The 21934-nt window shown below is 41.7% G+C and overlaps 1 protein-coding gene and 1 pseudogene across 1 annotated transcript in view; both read left to right on the forward strand.

The window, feature by feature from the left end:
- The window catches only part of LOC126471224 (protein tipE), a 526467-nt gene that overhangs the window by 88736 nt on the left and 415797 nt on the right, over nt 1-21934 (forward strand). The gene's annotated exons all lie outside the window — the stretch shown is intronic.
- On the forward strand, nt 19802-19920 carry LOC126472178 (5S ribosomal RNA; annotated as a pseudogene).

Below are 21934 nucleotides of genomic sequence, written 5' to 3' on the forward strand. Positions count from 1 at the left end.
CCGGTTAGTTGTAAAGTATCAAAAAACCCAAATTTGTCCTACGACAGCTAGTCTTTGATCTGGAAAATCGTTGATTATCTTTGAAACATGACGTTCAATCAAGAAATATTCATGTGAGTGCCTGAGGACTCGACTAAAGTAATAATATTAAAATTTTGCCTAGTACACTGACATAAACGGGAAGTGTTATTCCATCAGCAGTATGCCGATATTTATCAAAATTAGTAGATATGCTCTTCACATAATGGGTATTGAGTCATTAAACTCCCATGACAATCGAAACTAGTGTCAATTACAAAAATCAGTTTCAGAAATGACACCCACGGGCGAAAATACACTCTTGAGACTTGGGAGCCAAAAGCGTCTGAATGTTGTCAGTTTGAGGAATTTATTGCCATGCTTGAAACACATGGCGCGTCGGTTCATGATTGTGGTTCAATGGAGGCTGCTATGAAACTATGCGTCTTCACAGTTAATCCCAGACACGCTGTAGGAGTGAAAATCAGGCGCACGTAAACACTGAGTCCATTGCCTGCAAATACTGCTTAAATCAAAACGCCGGCCGGGGTGGCCGAGCGGTTCTAGTCGCTACAGTCTGGAAACGCGCGACCCATACGGTCGCAGGTACGAATCCTGCCTCGGGCATGGATGTGTGTGATGTCCTTAGGTTAGATAGGTTTAAGTAGTTCTAAGTTCTAGGGGACTGATGACCTCGAGACGTTAAGTCCCATAGCGCTCAGAGCCATTTGAACAATTTTTTTAAATCTAAACATCTTCACCCTGAGGAAGAAACTGCCAGCATGCTATAACGTGACTACATTCTTCGGCATCTTAATGATTTCAATGAAACGTGTTACCTAATGTTCCTTTTTTAACAGGAAATGGTATCGATTCCGAAGAATAACGCTAAGCGAAATAACGGAAACGTGATTATAACCGAACTTTATCGTACAGCTATCGACTATGTACGGCAACGATCGGAAAATAAATATTGTAAGGAATTCTGTGATTCACTGAAGTCAGCAATGATTTTCAATAAGTAACTGAAATAATAAGAAATTTCGAAATCAGATTAATAAAGTACGGTGGCCATGTCAAACGTGAGTAAAAGCTAAGAACTGTTAATGACTGAATTGAAAATGGTATCACGTAACAATTACAAGTTTTAGATAGGCAGTACGGTCAACGGCCTTGCCGCTGTGGTAACACCGGTTCCCGTCAGATCACCGAAGTTAAGCATATGGCTCGGCTAGCACTGAGATCGGCGATCGTTAGGGACTGCCGAGCGCTTTGGCAAGTGGTGTCCACTCAGCCCTTGTGAAGCTAACTAAGGAGCTACTTGACTGAGAAGTAGCAGCTCCGGTCACGAAAACTGACCGAGAGAACGATACGCTGACCACGTGCCCCTCCACATCCGCATCCAGTGATGTGTAGCAGCCGAGGATGACACGTGGTCGGTCGGTACCGTTGGATACTCCAAGGCCTATTCGGACGTAAAAAGAGAGAGAGAGAGAGAGAGAGAGAGAGAGAGAGAGAGACTGTAGATGGGCAAAGATACACATGCGCTAGTTTCAATGTAAAAGACATGTATGACAAAGTGATTTTAAGTTAATCACAAATACACTGACATTACCCGCAATTAACGAAAACCAGTAATGGTAGCTAGCTAGCAACGCGTCAGGCGAGTTGTACTGAATGACGTCACTCACTGTACTGCTCTCTGTCGTCAAGCTTTGTAAAGCGAAAGTACTCCCTGCTCTTCACTGTTTTGTAGTCAATGTTACCACAGAAAAGTTCCTAAGGACTCCGTTAACTAATAACAAACACCATTGCAATGTCAGTGTTACAAAAGTAAAAATCATATGAAGTGTGTTCAAAATGCACAGAGAACATTAGATATTACTCATCTAGTTTCATGAACTACTTAATTGAAGTTAACTCCAAATATAATTAATTTTCTCTCTTTTGTAATAACTTTATCTGTTCCAGTAGTGACTTCCTCGGTTATAATGATGAATGGATAGGGCCCTGCAGATGGTTAATGAGCTGAGATAAGCAGTAGCGCTCACGATATTTATAGTTCAACTAAAAAGCACTACAATGTTCAAAGTGCAGAAAGTACTACGCTGGAAAGCCGTGTAGATAACGAAAATATAATTGGATTGATCTTACTTTGTGGTGAGTTGCGGATTGAGGACGACGAGAAAGACAGGCCGCGGCGCGTACGTCACGAAGGTAGTCCTGAACTCGCTCGCTCGCTCAGCTCACCAGACAAAATGCGTTTCTAAACCCGTTAACTCGCAGCTGAGCGTGTAAGTACTAACGAGACTTGCATTTTCCACTGGAATCTGCTATTATGAAGACTTACTGATTAACAGTACTACTGCAAAATTTAATTTAAGATCAATACTCGATATAAATGGTAGAACGGCTTCTTAATAGCATTTAGTCTCTTCTGCTTAACAGTACTCATTACATGCTGGAAGTGGTGCCTTACGTAGCTGATAATAATTTTAGCATGGTTTTATTTTATTGTACTCCAGTACAGCCATAAATTGTAAGTAGGCCCATGGACTTTCCATCATTATAGGACTAATAACAGTAAGATTCCATAATAGTGGATTCCAGGAGAAGATTCAGTTTTCGTTTGTATGGACACGCCTAGTTAACAGGTGTAGAAACGTAGTTTGTCTGCGGATTTGAGCGAGCGAGCGAGCGAGCGCAGGACTACCTTCGCGGCGTATGCGTCGCGGCCTGCCTTTCTCGTAGGCGTCGGTTGCGGATGGTGTGACGTAATACATTTTTAATGGTCTTTATTGGCAATGGCCTCTTCTTTACCAATGTCCAACTTCTAATAATTTTAGCCACACAGTTCTGTTCTTCAAACACCAATTATTCTTACATGCTTCGAGCTGTATCCAGATATGTGCTTGCTCATCGATTCATAACGCCTAGCCGTACTTTAAACAGCATCTCCAAAGTACGCTGCATTAAACAGTTGAAAACTGCCACCTTGAGTCCAGAGCTCACCACAGAATTGAAACGATTCTCTCAGTTACTCCTCTTGCGTGAGCTCGCGCCCAATCATATTATTGTCAACTTTGAAGTAGATTTTCTAGATTCTATACTATATGAACTTCTCTGACGTCGCCAGCGTTTCTACTACGAAGTTTAAAGTATTATTTTTCAGTACTTTTTTCAAAATTATATTACAGTTTTTAAATAGTGAAGACTGATAGCCGGCCGGAGTGGCCGAGCGGTTCTAGGCGCTAGAGTCTGGAACCACGCGACCGCTACGGTCGCAGGTTCGAATCCTGCCACAGGCATAGATGTGTGTGATGTCCTTAGGTTAGTTAGGTTTTAGTGGTTCTAAGTTCTAGGGGACTGATGACCACAGCAGTTAAGTCCCATAGTGTTCAAATGGTTCAAATGGCTCTGAGCACTATGGGACTTAACATCCATGGTCATCAGTTCCCTAGAACTTAGAACTACTTAAACCTAACTAACCTAAGGACATCACACAACACCCAGTCATCACGAGGCAGAGAAAATCCCTGACCCAGCCGGGGATCGAACCCGGGCGTGGGAAGCGAGAACGCTACCGCACGACCACGAGCTGCGGACCCCATAGTGCTCAGAGCCATTTGAACCATTTTTCTGAAGACTGATAAAATTAACAAAATACATAAATATACATGAAATTACTTTAATATTAAGGAATTAATAAACTGAAAATTTATGAGGCACTACGTTGTTGTGTTATAAGGTGACCATGGGGAAACACGCGGCCGCTGCGCTGCCGCAGCACTGCGTGTGCATACAGCCGGAGTTGGACGGATATCCCAGACGTGCCTTGGGCACGCACCGTGATTCATCAGTCCACGCTACATTATCCTATGCTTCGAGTAAACTATGACTATTTTTGTGCGTCCAGATCTAATTCCTTTGATATATGCCATACAGCGGGCAGAGTTACATCTGTAGCCCATAAAGCAGGTGTGGTTGCCGGTTGTTTCTCTGTTGTGTAATCCACCACTGAATTTGTGAATGATTTGTGGCGCTATGATCCATCTATTCGTTGCTACAATCTCCTTCCGTCAACCCAGTGTTGTGTCACCAGTTGACTTTGGCGGCTACTGTTTCTCCTCAGTCGACATACTGCCTGTAAACCCTGGCCACAGTCCCACGAAAAAATCTTTGTGCATACATTATGCATCGCATACCCAAGAAGTGACGGTGATCAGACTTTCTCGTACCAAATGCCTTGCTGATTTTTCCGTCGCCTGAAGACATTCCTGTCACATGACACGCTAAACTATTTTTTCTCTCTCTCTCCCTCCCCTCTCTCTATCCCTCCCTCATTCTCTCGCTCCTCTCACCCCACCACAGCACTTATCTAGCACTGCATTGCTCTTAGGCACATTTATTTCAGTCGACAGTCTTCACGATTAGTTTGATGCAGTCTTTATGACTGTGTGCCCAGAGAATACTGTTTTTTGTGTATCTCATGCGGCGATATTCATTGCCTTGGGCAGCCTCATCTTTTTGATCACTGAGACTTTTCCTAGCCCTAAACTTCAGTCTGCCCCCGCACCCGCTTTTTAAATGAGTCATTTGTACAATTATGGTTCATTAGGTAGGCGTTTTTGGTATTAAATTGGGGTAATTGGCTCATCCAACATTTTGGTAAATGTTTAGCACGAATACAACGACTGTGTGCAATTGTAGAAGCAGATACGTTAGGCCGCCATCGGCAAAAACAAGCATCATGAACTGGATGAAAATCCTTAAGAGACAGGCAGTGTCAAAGACCTTCTTCTACGAGAACGTACCTTGTGTCTCGAGCACATGTTGACAGAGTGCAAACTGCGTTTCAACGCAACTCCCAGAAGTCAACTCGTGGTGCATCACGGAAACTGCAGACAGCAATATCAACTATCCATGAAGTGTTAGATAATCGATTACTCATTTTCGTGCACAAAGTGCAAATGTTCGAAGCTCTGCCGCCAAGCGATCGTCCCCTGCGGCATGCGTTCGCGTGTCCATGCTTGCTCCATAGATGCTGACAATGACTACCTGAAAGAGGAGCCAACGTCCTACATTTCCAGACATGTGAAACGTAGCAATATTATAATCGGGGGCCTCCGAAAATCCTCACAACACGCGTGAACACATCCGTGGTAGCATGAAGCTAAATGTTTTGTGTGGCGTAATGCACGATATGGTGAAAGCCACAACCTGAAATGTTTACCTGGACATACTCGAGAAGTTCTTGCCACCACAGATCGAAGAAATTCAGCCGGTTAATCAACTTCCAGCATGGTGATGCCAATAATGCTATTGGGCAAAACACGGCAAGGAAATGATTTTCTCGTTTTTAGGAGGGTTGACATTAGTGACTATCCACGATCAGGAAGGCTTTGGGGGTTTGATGAAGATCGTTTAAATGCATTAATCCACAATGACTCACGACATACCTGCTTATAGGTAGTCCCTCTAACTAAGGGCTCACCTTCAGAGGATGTAACGTTTCCAAGTAGAGAAGGAATTAGAATATTTCATCAGAATATAAGAGGTATTAGAGATAAAATTAGTGAACTGCTTATAGATGTTGACTCTGAAATTATTGATATATCGGAGCACCACTTAAATAATTTTACAGTTCAGAGGCTTCCTTTACCAGGATAGAGATTAGCTGGCTGTTTTTCAAGGAGTTCCTTGCGGGATGGGGGAGTGGCTACTTCAGAACATACATGTATCACAGCACAGTACTGAACAAATATCTGAATGTTGTGCACGAGCAGTTGAATTTAGTGAAATTAAACTTGTAATTGTTGTTGTTTATAGGACCCTAACTCTCACTTCAGAGCATTTCTGCCCAAACTTGAAAGGGTTCTTCATGCACTTTGTGGGAAATACCAGAAATTAGTTATATGTGGTGTCTTCAATTTAAGTTTTGTATATGATGGTGCAAGAAAAAGGATGTTGGTAGATCTCCTTAATTCATATGATCCGATGCAGACCGATTTTTCCAGCTAGAGTGCAGGGGGACAGTAGCATAGCCATAGACAAGATTTTTAAACATTCTTCATTACTAGATGGGCATTTTATTCGTAAAAGGGTGAATGGCCTTTCAGACCATCATGCACAAATTTTAACACTAAAGGGCTTTAGTACTCAAGCAAATGTCACATTTAATTAGCAACTATGTAGGAACTAGGCCACTCCTGTTTCTTATTTATGTAAATGTTATGCCCACTAGTATTACGGGTAACTCTAAAATATTTCTGTTTGCTGATGACACTGGCTTGGTAGTAAAGGATGTTGTGTGCAACATTGGCTCGGTTTCAAATAGTGCATTTCATGACCTAAGTTCATGACTTGTAGAAGATAAACTAACGCTAAATCACAGTAAGACTCAGTTTTTACAGTTTCTGACACACAATTCAACAGAAACTGACTTTTTAATTTCACAGAATGGGCATATGATTAGTGAAACTGAACAGTTCAGATTTCTAGGTGTTCACATAAATAGATAGCTGTCGTGGAAAGCCCACGTCCAGGATCTTGTTCAAAGACTTAATACTGCCACTTTTACTATTCTAACGGTATCTGAAGTGAGTGATCGTTCGACAGTTTGCTTGTTTTCATTTGCTTATGTCGTATGGAATTATATTTTGAGGTAACTCTTCCCATTCTAAACAGGATATTTTTGGCTCAGAAACTGGTGATACGGGCAGTAAGTGGTGTAGGTTCACGAACCTCTTGTCAACCCCTGTTCACGTCTCTGGTTATTTTGACACTGGCCTCTCAATGTATATATTCCTTACTGTCATTTCTTGTTAACAATATTATTAGTTTATTCCGAACGATAAGCAGCTTTCACTCAGATAATACTCGCCAGAAATCAAACCTGAATTTGGATTGGACTTCTTTAACTCTTGTGCAGAAAGGCGTGCAGTATACTGCAGCATTCATTTTTAAAAAGCTACCACTCGAATTCAAAAATCTTAGCAGTAATTCTTGCGCTTTCAAATCGAAACTGAAGAGTTTCCTCATGGGTCACTCCTTCTATTCTGTCGAGGAGTTCCTTGAAAAATGATCCTGATGCTCGTTGTATTGTTGACTGCGTTTACTTAAACTTATGCACTGACTTTTTTCGGGTTCATAAACATTTATTTTTATCTGTTATTTCTTTTATGTTGTAATTTCATGGCCGGCCGGGGTGGCCGTGCGGTTCTAGGCGCTACAGTTTGGAATCGCGCAACCGCTACGGTCGCAGGTTCGAATCCTGCCTCGGGCATGGATGTGTGTGGTGTCCTTAGGTTAGTTAGGTTTAAGTAGTTCTAAGTTCTAGGGGACTGATGACCTCAGAAGTTAAGTCCCATAGTGCTCAGAGCCATTTGAACCATTTTTTTGTAATTTCATGTATTTACACTTTCCATGACCTTGGAGATTTGCTCCTCAATTTGGTCCTACGGAACTTGACGTGTAAATAAAAATATAAAAGAAATGACAGTGTACTCGAGAATTGTCAACTGAGATGTCTCGCAGATGCAGTCCAAGAACAGCGACTAGGAAGACTGCGTGGAATGATGCTACTCCAGGATAACAACTGCCCGCATTCCATTAGACTCAGAAAAAAACACTATACAGGAGTTGGGTTGGGAAGTCATTCCACACCCACATTATTCACATGATGTTACGCCCTCAGATTTCCACCTTTCTCCCTCTCTATCGAACATCCTTCAAGCGACTTCGTTTCCGGATGAAAATACGTGCCGAACATGGCTCGACGAGTTCGTCGCCTCAAAACCGCGTGATTTCTGCAGTCGCAGAAACGAAAAGTTGTCCCAGCATTGGTAAACTGTTGTAGATGGTGAAGGAGATTGTATTATTGATGACAAAAGTCTCTGTTGTGTGTATTTGTTGTGTTTATTAATCTCATGGAAAAAGGATTCGAATTTATGCGTCGACCTAACAAATAAAAGGCTCGCACATGCTGGTAGTGGCCACGTAATGTTACACTTCTGAACAAAATTCCACTGTGAAACTGGAGCATCTCCCGGCTTATCAAGTGTTCAAATAACTTACGGGAATGCAACTAGCTAATTTCGTTGAAAATATTCGTTAATTCGACGAATAAATACTCTATGAATTAGAAGGCGCCAATGAAACGATCTCTCGTTTCATTTATGGCTTGGAATTGACGGGATGGTTATCCGTCGAATAATCGGCGAATGTCGATGACGTTACTCTGCCGCATTCGCGTAAATTATATGTACAGTACTTTCGTTCTGATTTCAGTATTAAAGTTAAATGAGATGATTTTTAAGGTTATGAAAGTTGGTTCGAAGGTACGAAAGCGTTACAGAGATCACGCGGAATCAAGTCTGACTATTCATTTTAAATAAGTGGGACGTAATAAAACAAACATGTGGTTGTCAAAACGGTCGGTTAACTTTAGAATTTGTGTAAATCAGTGAACAGCGTGCTAGTTACTAATGAAACATAACGCCGGGTGGTATCGACTGCGCAGCTTTCCTATGCCTCGCGTGACACTGTGTTCGAATTACCGCGGAGTGAGCTGTCGCCCAGGCAGCCAAATCTCACATACATCGACGCTCAAATTTCACTGCGTATTACAAAAATACTCAATGCGAATAACTATTAAAAATGTATTTTTGTCTGAAATTCATCATTATCTTGGACTTATGACAGTACTGAGGTGGAGCGCTGTTGTATAATGAATATTATGTTTTACTGATTGCGGACTGTCTAGAAACTGATCGAGAGAGCTTGTGTCGTGATTAAAACTCTGAGCTCGAATTAGGGAGGACCAGAGTTCAAACACAGTTTCAGTGGATTCCCTAAATGAATTATGGGGAGTATACAGATGATATAGATTCAAAGTTACTTTTAAAAGTATCCAGTATGTCCTCAATGCGGATGTATTCTTACGTATAAATTATTAGACACAGTTAGTTGGGACATTATACAATAAAATAATGACATCGATCGTATTTGTCCCTCCCATCTAAAGCAAAATTTTGCAAAACGTTTCTCTTGGAGACACGTCATGTTAGTCATCATCCAAATCAAAAATATCTTACTTCACTTGTCATCAAAAGTAAAGTTTTCTGTGAAGTTCGTTGTGGAGACACGCAATGATAGTTAACGCCGAACCACAACGACAACGACGACGATAACTTGTCGTTTTTCTTTCGAGAGTTACAAAAGACATTTGTTAAGGGAAAATCTGAAGACTATACAACTCAGATGAGGGCATCTAAAGCCTAGTATTTTCCCTCTTAACGTTTATGAAGACAACAGAGTTCGCAGGCAGAAATTTCAACGCGGTGCTGGCAGTTCGTCTAAATTACTGAAAACAAAGAACTGGCACCCATGTTTATTTATTTATTGATTAATCTGGGAATCGTCTTATAATGATATAGGATTTGACATAATTTGTTTACTTATTCGTATGGCTAGGGTCCCCCGTCGGGCAAACCGTTCGCCGGGTCCCGGTCTATCAGTTTGACCCCACTTCGGCGACCTGTAGTCGATGAGAATGATAGGATGATGATGAGGACAGCACAACAGCCAGTCCGTGGGTGGAGAAAATTCCCCGACCGCGCCGGGAATCTAATCGGGGCCCAGAGGATTGACAATCCGTCACGCTGACCATTCAGCTACCGGGGGCGAAATTGGTCATCATAATACAACGGAAATAAATAGCTCAAAATATACATACACAGAGAATATATGAGAATGCATTGAGCGGCTGGGATAGGTGGGCGGCCGTGGCGTTGTTGAAGGAACTATCCCGACATTTGCCTGAAGTGACCTGGGGAAAGCACGGAAAAACTACATCAGGATGGCCGGACAGGAAAGCTCCATCCTCCCCTAAATATGAAGTCAGCGTCTTAAAATACTACTTTATACGGTTAGTCCCTGTTTCAAAATATTCTTTGATATAAACATAATTTCACGCGTTCGGTAACCAGACTTCGGTTCATTCACAAAACCGACTCGAGACAGGTAAACACGCTACTATTCCCCGTTTCCGCCTTCATTCCCTCCCCTGCTTCCACTTGAAAAGTTGAGTCAGAATTCCCCATGACGAGCAAGATGTTGAACTCAAGGAAATGACAAGACATTACTATAATGGCAATTCGTCTAATGTCCCATCATCTACCGTCTCGATAGAGTTCACTTAATGACACACTGCGTGGAATCTTAACATCCCGTCTAGAACACTGGTTCCCGCTCTAGTGATAAGAATATTTACCTTCCTTTCTCTTTGCGGAAAATTCCGATAATTACAACTTTTTAATAGCAGGGTAATAGCTAGTAGTCCTCTATACTTTCATTTACATGGCTGAAAGATTTGATTCCGAATCAGTTTACCTATGCACTTGACTTCCTTCGATACTAAGTTGTGGTTGTCACGTTTGTCATTTACTTTTCACTTTTATTACAGGACACTCACATGACGTTGTTTGTGGTTTATATTCTACCCTTGCCTCATATTGATATTGAACAAATTTTCCCCTGCGCCGGGCCCAAGCCTCACCATACAAGACGTGAGGAAGGAGGAGGGGGAGGAGTAACAACCTCGTTAAAAAACCAAGGTTCACCTGGCCCGGTGATAGTACTTTGTAAGTGCTACTTGTTCGGACTACAGTGAAGATTACCTTAAATACCTAGGAGAGTGGATTACATACAATGCAAAAGAAAAGACAGCTGTTGAAACTAGAGTGCACAAAATGGAAAGAATGTTTCATAAGACCAAAAATGTTTATAACAAAAAATGCTTGTCCTGGAACACGAAATTAAGACACTGTCAAACATTGGCCAGACCTGAAGCTCTGTATGCGACAAAAACACTTAAACTAACAAGAAATGGAGATCTTGAGAAACAAGAGAAGGTCGAAAGAAGAATTTTAAAGAAAATACTGGGAGCTAAAAGAAACAATAATGCTGAATACAGGTTAAGACCAAACAGAGATCTATACTTGAAAACTGAAAAACTAACAGATGTAATAAGGAAGAGAAGACTACACTGTTTTCGACATATATTCAAATGGTTCAAATGGCTCTGAGCACTATGCGACTTAACTTCTGAGGTCATCAGTCGCCTGGAACTTAGAACTAATTAAACCTAACTAACCTAAGGACATCACACACATCCATGCCCGAGGCAGGATTCGAACCTGCGACCGTAGCGGTCGCTCGGCTCCAGACTGTAGCGCCTAGAACCGCACGGCCACTATGGCCAGCTGACATATATTCAGAATGGATAACAACAGACTAACCAAGCGGATAATCACGTTACTCAATCGCTACATAACCAAGCCTGCATGGTTCATAGAGACTGAAAAGGACATGAAAAACGCTGGAATTACAATAGACACAATAGAAAACAGAACACATTTCAGAAAGGCAGTTCAAAAGGCAGAATTTCCGGAGAGAAAGAAAATAACTAGACGAAAGTGAGCTCAAGAAGAAAGGGAACAACGCTCTAAAACGATGAAGGAAATTTGGAAACTAAGGAAATCTAATACAATGAAGAGTAGCCAAAGTTGATTCATCGTACCCTCCAAATGGGTTATTCGAAAAAATAAGAAGAACAAATTTTCGTTTAACATACTTCAGTATTTTAATAAATGACGCTAATATTCATATACATGTACCCGCAGGGTTGGTTATTCATCATTATTTGTAATCAAATGTGTAGCACAGGAAGCAGCAGGAATAACACACAAATATTAATTTTAAATTGACAAAAAATAGTTATTTTCGTTTGTGGTTCGATGCACAGGTAGAACACAAACAGAAAAATTTAAATTGCTATGGAAATGCTGCTTTCGTGTTTTGGTTTAATTTGATGCACCACATATTTGATATATATATCGATTCCAGATTCCGGTGCGTGCATGTGCAGAGGCCAGCCACTACAGACATTGATGCCATTAGGTGAGCACGTAATTGATTTCACATAATGCGATACTCGGAACGGGAGAGAATTATCCCCTGCGGGACGTTTGCTGACTGCTGTCCTGTTTCGCGTGAGCGCCACACACACACACACACACACACACACACACACACACACACACACGCATACAGAGCGTCGACTGGTCATCCCAACGTATGTCGCTTTATTGCGATCGTCACATTACAAACAAGGATGCGACACGTTTGCACCATACCGGCATTTGGAATGCAAATTCACGGCTTCTGTCACTCTATTACTTTTGCCTCGTGTCTAAGACGACCATTTTCTGATAATATATGCATGTTTTAGTATCTGAGGAGAGGGTGCTTCCCCCCCCCCCCCCCCCCCCCCAAAAAAAAAAATCTGAAATGCAAATTATTTATTTCTTAACTATTCAGATTGACACGGAAAATGATCAAACATCTCACAGACGCTTCTACCCATATTGTTTGATTCAGCACACAGTACACTAACATACAGTAAAAATCGTAATATGGACGGTTTTTGCATCAAGTAACGTAATTTTGAGATGTATACATTAATGTGCCAAATCACGATGGCTACCTGCTTAATACCGTTGGGTCCATCTTTGGAACGCAATAAAGCAGCGATTCTGTGTGGCATGGATTTGACAACTTTTTGGTAGGTTTCCGAAGGTTTCTGTCACCAGATGTCTAAGCACTGATCACGCAATTCCCGTAAGTTTGTGGGCGTGGATCTAGTGACCGACAGAGTCCTGTATGAGTTCCGTCAGGTTCAGATCAAACGAATTTCATGGCCAGATCATTAATGTGAGTCCACTATCACGCTCCTCTAACGACTTTGGCAAGATTGTGGCACGGTAACACTGACAATTGTCCTTGTGGATTATGCCATCAACCTCGAAGAAGACATCGACCATGAAGAGATGCTAGTAGCCAACAATAATGTCTACAGCTGTCACGGCGACTTCGATTCTACCACAGGTCCCGTGGATGCCCAGGTGAGTGTCTTCCGTAGCATAATACTGCCCCCAACGACCTGCGTCCGTAGCGCGATACATGTTTCGATGAGCCGTTCGCCGAGATAACAGGGTATCCGGACGCGACCATCGACCTAAAGTGACTAGGAATATGATTAATTCAACCAGTTAACTAGTTTTCGTTGATCCTATGCCCGATATCGATGATTCAGTGACCACTGCACAGGGCTGTGAGGCACAAGACATTATTTATATAGTAGTGATGACAGTGAACGTAGTACGTACCATTGCAGCTATTTTGTCGTTTTACGTGCTGCTATTATAGCTCTGTGGGGTTTAGAGCTTTAGGCCTAAGTGTGTCCTTTCCTGTGCTGAGTTTAAACCCATGTGGTAAAGGAGGGATGAAGTCTAGTCGATGTTTACAGTGGCAAGTTATAGCACACTTGAACAATATTAAATGTTTTCAAAACATGCTGCCAAACGTTAAACGTAGACATTTATTAGATAATTTTCAAGTTAATAATGAGGTCCACACGACAACAACAAGACTCGGAAAAAGGTCAAGAAAAGTTTCATTTATGAAAGAACCATATTGGAGCACTAAAACACGCAAAAAATTGTAATTTTTACCAACACAAGGGCTGATCCAATAATAATAAGTACCAACAAAGAAAAGTGTGGCATAAAGCGCCTACGTACGTCCAAAGTAAATCATGTGACTTGAATAGAAGAGTAAGCAAGACCAACGCACGTCGACGCACATGCTTTTTTCGCTGTCTCACACTGTACGTCAGATATTCCCAAAATTTAACAAATCAAATTAGATTTAACAAATTGTAGAAAATTCGACAGAATAGAGATTACATTATAATTTTGCGGACTGAAAACTACAAAACGAACGAAATGAATTAGCTTTTTGTGCAGTAGCTTCCAGTCCATAGCACGATGGCTAATGCGACCCCACCGAACTCCGGAAACCAATATGACACGCCACGTGTTCCTTTATAGCTGACCGTTGCAGCAATAGTCAAAGATAATCTTATTACAGCGCAGCATTCTCCCATGAAAGAACTTAATGAATCAGTGCGTTAGTTGCCACAGGCTTAGAAAGGTAGAAATTATTGGCGCTTTAATGGAAGGATGGAAGCGTTAATGACACGTGGGAAGATGAAATACACTACTCTCATCAGCAATAATTGCTTTTTGGTGCCACTACGCTAGAGAGACGATGGAAGATAATCGATAGCTCTGAGCGAGGCACTGATTGATTAATGGTCTACGGAAGTCCACGCAAGTGGTTACATGTAATGTTCAAACGTTATAGTGAAATCTAAAATATCCTCTAGCGTATATTTTGAAGGACTCATCTACACCTTACCTGTGCGGTTCACAGCCAGCATTCTGATCACGCTGGAAGTTATTTAGCTCAACAGGGCGCCCTTTCTGGGTTCTTACACTGCACTGTTATCTCGTCACAGCGGGCAGCATTTCTACGCAAGTTACCTTACTCCCTGTTGTGATGTACGAACTCGAAGCACGTATAGAGATCATTTGTAAGATTGGGAGGGATACCCTATTAACGATCATTTTTCTGCTAAGCTGCCTGGGATAGCTGAGACTTTAGGCAGATTCCCACACCTATTCAAGCCAGTACCACGTTGGTTCCTCACACTGCCCAACAACGCGACAGCTAAACATTTAAAACACGAAAACATGTAGAACAGAATTTATTAGATCCACTGATAGTACGAACAAAATTCCTCGTCTGAGAGAAAGGTGAGGATGGACATCTGACCATATACATAATTACTTAATTCAAAACAACAGAAGTCTTGTCAGCTATGGAACCTTTTCATGCGGCATCACATCACAGCGAAGAAATTAAGACATCCTATCTTCATCACTGATACGATGAGATATTTCGTATGCACGTGTTAAATACGGTGCCCTGAATGGAGTGAGTGAGTGAAGTGAATTGAGTTATTCGACCTCTAAAAACGTCATCTTGAAACAGAGTTCAATGCTTCCATAATTTTACAAGAAATTGAGGCCACTGACTCATACCTATTATCTATGGTTTCCCCCAACCAATAAAGTTTTAAAATTAAAAAGCAGTATTATTTCAACTGAAATTCAATAATCGAGTATTATTGAAAGAATTATTATTCTGGGATCCACGACTTTCACCAACATGGCTAGGGACCAATTCTGCCACTAATTGTAGGAAAAATATTCGGGCATATTCTAACCGGTTTAAGATTCTACCAAGATTGTGTGGTGTCCGTCGCCTCTTGGTAACAACCCACGGCATTATTAATCAACGTCACCAGTTCTCAAACATGTTATTGGTGCATAATTTTGTCAACAGAACTCGAAAATACAGTGTCAGAATTTGTAACGTAGATTAGTTTGAAATACTTGCTCTGTCTTGCAGCAATTACTCGACGTTCTTGTAAAAGGACTGTTTACATTTCGCCCTATTAATACCTTATTAGGCCACGGCAGTGAAGTGTTTGGTGCCCAAGGCAAGTGAAGTTACTCGTCTATAAAGACAATGGCAGAATGTAATGAGAGTTCTTGAGACGGAGTTGAGTGGCGCTCTGTGCACCACATAGCTTCACGTTGCTGTTGGTATGTAGGGTAGAAATGCTGGAATGAATTATTTCATTCATAAAAGCGGGTCTACGTTATGAGATCGAAGAAAGCAGCCTGTGTCATTCGCAGTCGGCTTTAATAAAGAGGAAATAAGCAGCTGTTAATACTACGATGATAGTGACACCATGGGGTATTACGTATGAAAGCATACTTGTAGTAAGTTTATTATTCCCATATCGTATGGCTTTTTGACACATTGGAAAAAATAGTGTGTAGAACATGACATATACAATATAAAATCTTACAAGCAAGCATCTTGAGCATTTTATGTAAATTTTCGACTTTGGAATTGACAGCAGGAAGTCTTCTGGTCTAGCATTGCATGACCTCGTAAGGCATTCTACTGTAATGTGTCCATGTTGAGTCCTCATTATGCTTAGTAATGACCACGTTTTCCGTGTAAAGTCAAATCGCGGTGGTTTTGGAGTGATACATGGCATATTGTTATTTTGTTGTCCAGTCCATTCTTGAGTCCATGCATTAGAAAGCTTGAACTCTTGTTGTTATTCTGCGTGGTCGTCTATAGCAGAGTCCATTATGGTTTGCATCATAGATATCTAGATTTATTGGTAGATATCTATTATCCATGGTCTTTTTGTACTCGTTCGAGAGAGCATGTATGCGTCATAGTTGAGAGGATGGAATTTGGCTTAGTACTGGCAGCCATTCCATAGTGTTGATATGATAACACTAGCAGTCATTCTCATGGTGATACGGGTATTTAGATGGACGTAATTCTTTTGCGCATATGGGCTGTTTCGCCAAACTGGGGCACAATGTTCAGCGGCGTAGAAGAGAGTGGTGACTCTTCGGAACTTCACTACGTTAAATCATATGCACAAGTCAAACTGCTTCGTAGCAGCTCTTCCAACAATGTTATCTGAATGCTGATTGGAAATAAAGATCAAATTTAATTAACTATTAAGATGAATGAATTGTATGATCTTAGTGACACACACCTGCACTAAAAACCTCGTTGCTTCCACGTGTTATTCGTTCAGTTAACAGCAGCGTATTTAATCTTCCTCTGTTTTTACTCTGTCCGTCTTATAATGACGCTTGTTCCACGCATAGCTCGCTTATTACATAGTTAGAATTTCGAGCCAATACCGTCACTTTTTATTTCAGCGTGCCGGTTCTTTCTGAACAGTCGATATATTTTTCATTGTCACTGTATAATAGGGTTCATTAACAGCAAAGAGATTTGCTTTGTAATGAAGTATGTGATATGTACAACGCAGTTTAATCCTGATGCGCTTATCACTATAATTTCCTGTAGCCTCAGGCCTCTTGTCACTAGACCACATCGTTTTGGGATTTTAGAAAACTATGTTCTCTATTACTTGCAATAACTAACTTCAGAATTCCATGAAATCTTCTCATAATTTATTTCAGTTCCTTTGACACATTCGGAAATATTTAATCCTTATTTTCCCCTTACGAAGTAGTGTTAATCCCTCATCACTGTCAATTTTGAACTAGCTTTAATATAATGTCACGTATTTACTCATTCGTGTTTTGGCTCTATTTCACTACCTTTTGTGCTTAAGGTTGAGATGTCAACTCGTTGGGTGATAATCTGTGTTGACCGGAAAATAACTCTATTGTTGCATTGTTCATAATAGTGTAGTTAGTTCCATGCTTTCATAAAATTTATAATGGCTTTAATTTTCGGTACGTCATATCATCATTAGATGAAAGTTAACCTGACGCTACGCACTTGAAAGTCTGAGGGAATACTTTTTGTCGGAATTTCGTTCAGAAGAAGGTAACATTAATTTAAGAAACTACATTTGAAGAGTACATATTTATTAGTTATAATGCTGTTCATTTCTTTCCACATCCCAATGCCTCGCATTAATGATAACACTTCTACCTGAGAGACTGGTCTACGCCCCAAGGTCATGAACTTGCCTTGAACTTACAGTCTCCCCAACCAGGTCTGATCGTGACGTCACTATCAGTTTGATGACAATTTCTTGTCACGTTATTCATTCATTCCCTGGATTCTAGGTTAAGTAATTCTGGCTGTATTGTGTGGGGTTGGGTTGTTTGGGAGGAAGAGACCAAACAGCGAGGTCATCGGTCTCATCGAATTAGGGAAGGATGGGGAAGGAAGTCGGCCGTGCCCTTTCAAAGGAACCATCCCAGAATTTGCCTGGAGCGATTTAGGGAAATCACAGAAAACCTAAATCAGGATGGCCGGACGCGGGATTGAACCGTCGTCCTCCCGAATGCGAGTCAAGTGTGCTACCACTGCGCCTGTATTGTGTGGAACTTGAAGTTGGCGTTCACTTAATTCCATACGAACAACCAAATTACTTACGTGTATTTCAGTTTGACTTTCACTCGTTTTTAAGAGTTTCTGTGCATTGTTCCTGGTTTAACATACGTAAATTGGGCGTAGCCTCGTTATGATGCCACCTTAACGAAAGCGCGCGATATCGGAATTTTATTTATTACTAGATCCTTCCGCGAACTTTCTTTCAAGCACTCCGATTGTCAAATAATTTACTCTATTTTTTCTGTTCATGGGCTTCTTTGATATCTATAAGGTATTACGGAATCTGTTCCCTCACTGCGGGTAATTTTTCGCATTATGTCATTGAAACAGTTGATGTGAACCAGCATGTTAGCGTTTGTTAGGAATGTCAAACGGTTGTTGTAATGTGTAACGGTTTGTGGAAGTTGATAGCCTTCATATTGTTTACGGGAAGTTGCGATCGGAGTTAGTTGAAGTTATTAAAAGTTCATACCTTTTGTAAACGCTTCAGCAGTAAAAAGTGTACAACTGTGTACAAGTTGTGCATAGTCGGCAAAAGATGTAAATGGAAAGATAAAAGTGAGCAGTCGTTATAAATGTCGCTTAAGATTTCCCAAAAAATTGAAATGATTCTGTTGGGAAAACGGGTATTTCCTGCTTCGTAGGTCAGTACGAGGCCGATGAAGAGTAAATACTCAACAGGCCTGAGATTTAGGCTTAACAGCCGACTCTTCCGGACCTCTGCACAGCGCTTTCTCAGGAGTGGCACTGACTGCCAATAACTCTTTCGAACAGTCTCACTGAGTACTGCCTACTATTTCTGGAATTATAAATCATGTTGTCCACCATATCCAGTTTAATTCATCGAGACAAGTTGAACTTTCAAGTCAAAACTGATTTTGCATAACTAGCCAGTTTCGTCTGTGGCCTCTTCAAACTGCAGATACATAACGACGGCGTGTGTTTAATCGTACTTAAAGTGAAATAGTGTTACTTGGAAACGGAATTTGTTCCCGTCCACAATTATTCGCCTTCACTGATCATTTCATTCGCTCCACATAGACGGGCTGTTCATCAGTAAAATGATGTTAAAAATACAAACTTAGTCTTTTTATAATTAGAATGATTAAAGGGTGTTAAAATCCAATAAAGATTACGTATTTCGGTGATTTTCTATAGAAGCACATAAGGTGATGTCGGATAGTGTTCATTAGATGATGACGATGGTGCGCCTTGTAAGTTGGTTCAAATGGCTCTGAGCGCTATAGGACTTAACTTCTGAGGTCATCAGTCCCGTAGAACTTAGAACTACTTAATCCTAACTAACCTAAGGACATCACACACATCCATGCCCGACTGAAGCGCCTAGAACCGCTCGACCACTTTGGCCGGCCGCCTTGTAAGTCCGAGGGAAACACCGAGTAAATGCTGTGACGGTTGGAGGGAGGATTAGAAGAATAGGAGGTAACAGAGTAATGCAAATAGATGGATCGGTATGTGTGGGAGAGTGGACGAGGCTGATGTTGTTGGGCTGTGAGAGGAAAGAGCGAGGGCGGGCCAGGAGGCTGGGAGAGGTATCGGAGCCTTGAACAAAGGATGGATACAGAATCTAGGGCTGTTGCTTGTTCAATGCTCAAGACGGATGTTTGGCTCCAAGAGGGGGAGTCCGTTGACACTTACTTTGCGTAGGATTGGCCATGGTTCGCTTGATCGGCAGAATAATTTCCTTTATATAGCTTTTCAATGCAGTTGTTGTCGTGTACCATTGTCAGCTGCTAGTGTCAACTACAGGCACTACACCTGATTACCTACGTATTTCAAAAATATGTTCTGATGAGCTTTTATCAAACTGATTCGAGCACCTTTAGTTGATCAGCAACAGGAGTGAATAGTGTGTGGTCAACATTAGCTAGTGCATATCGGCAACGGCCTTGCCGCAGTGGTTTACACCGGTTCCCGTGAGATCACCGAAGTTAAGCGCTGTCGGGCGTGATCGGCACTTGGATGGGTGACCATCTAGGCCGTCATGCGCTGTTGCCATTTTCCGGGGTGCCCTAAGCCTCGTGATGCCAATTGAGGAACTACTCAAGCGAATAGTAGCGGCTTCGGTCAAGAATACCATCATAACGACCGGGAGAGCAGTGTGCTGACCCCACGCCCCTCCTATCCGCATACTCCATGAGGATGACACGGCGGTCGGATGGTCCCGGTAGACCACTCGTGGCCTGAAGACGGAGTGCTTTATATTAAACAGATGATCACACATCTTTACAATACGTCTCGAGTAATCGCCAATAACAAATTTTTCAGTGTACTTGAAATTGCAGCTCAATGCAATGCACACTTCAATGAACTGAATCCATTACTCTAAATGATTTGGTGATCACACGTTACAAACAAAAGAGAAAAAAAGCGTTAAGTACACATACGACATGTTCGGGTGTGAATATACTGTTACTTCCTAGACGTACTCTCCATCAGCGGCTACGAAAAATAATTAAAGCTGAAATTTATGTCACATGTAGTATGGACAAAAGAGCGCATCAGCACTGTTCGTGTTTAGTTTAGTTATCAGGCCTGGTAGGAAATATAAGGAGCGTGAATAGCGTCAATTGTTGAGTGGTCCCTGTATGATACGGAGATGCCGCGTGCTAATGTGAGACAATGTTATTAGCACCTAACATAGTTTGAAAGGGAACGCATTCTGGGTCTCCACTAGTCTGGCTTGTTGAATCGTACAATATCCTAATTTGGGGGGAATTCAGATGTGAAGATGGCCACTAAAACCAAAACAAACCGGGCTGAGTTTGGAGTTAAGCTGTGACCGGGGAGCACTGACTGTTGAGAATGATGTCGTATTGTGTTCAGCTACGAATCGGGGTTCTGCACTATCGCAGAGGACCATCGTCGCGAGTACTGCGGCGACCTGGGAGAGGCACAACGATGTTACTCATGACGTCATGGCATGCGGAGCCATCGAGTATGACATCAGGTCACAGGTGGGACTGACTGAGGGAACTCTGACGGCTCACTGGTACGTCGAGGAGAACCCGTGTCCTCAACTGTTACTTCTCATATGACAGTATCATTTCAACAGGAAAATACTCGTCCACATATGGCACATGTCTCAGTGAACCGTCTGCGTGGTGTTGAGGTCCTCCCGTGGCCAGCGAAAACCCCACATCTATCCCAGACAGAGCATGTGTGCGACCAGCTCGGACCACAACTCCGTCCCATTGCCAATGTCCAGGATAACAGGGATCAGTTACAACATCTGTGGGCCGGCCTGCCTCAGGAGAGGGTACAGGGGCTTTATCACACATTTCCAAACAGAATCGGAACATGCATCCAGGCGAACTGCGATGCAGCGTCGCAGTAGTATGGAGAGTGGAAATCAATAACTGGTTAAGTACTTTTTTTTAGCGAGACCCGGAAAACTAAGCTACGTGTCGTTGCGAATAACCCGAAAAGCGGGCTAAGCACAATGATCATTTCTAGTAGAGGATATAAGGCTTGAAAGATAGCATGAGAGGTATGTAACGGACCACCGGTGAGGCTAAAGCGGGTAATTCCCACAAAGTTTGGTAACTATTTGCAGCGTGTGACAGACATTTTACCCAGACTGAGAAACGTAAGAGGTTCAATGAATGTCAGATTATCAAATACCTAAGGACCTAGTAACACTTACGGAGAATACAAAACCTAACAGCAAAATAAAATAGCTCCAAGCACTATGGGACTTAACACAACGAAAATAAATATTTTCAAACGTAGTTGCGTTGAAGTGAAAAAAAAAAATGCCCCTGGTGGCGTCAAGACGAGGACAGTGTTTAACGAACTTGAGAACTGGAGTACTTACAAATTTTCAAGAAAGGGGTTACCACTAACATCATGAATAATTTTGTTTTACCGTCGCAACAGTTTAAAAACAAATTGCTACTTGAAAAGAAAAAGTATCTCCAACAGATGCTGCCGTGTTTGATAGTGGTTAATAGACCATTTTTAGAACAGTTAATCAATTAAAATGGTTTTGTCCTCTACAAAATTAAAAGAA

Source organism: Schistocerca serialis, chromosome 3 (genome assembly GCF_023864345.2).
Source record: "Schistocerca serialis cubense isolate TAMUIC-IGC-003099 chromosome 3, iqSchSeri2.2, whole genome shotgun sequence".
Taxonomy (NCBI): Eukaryota; Metazoa; Arthropoda; class Insecta; order Orthoptera; family Acrididae; genus Schistocerca; species Schistocerca serialis.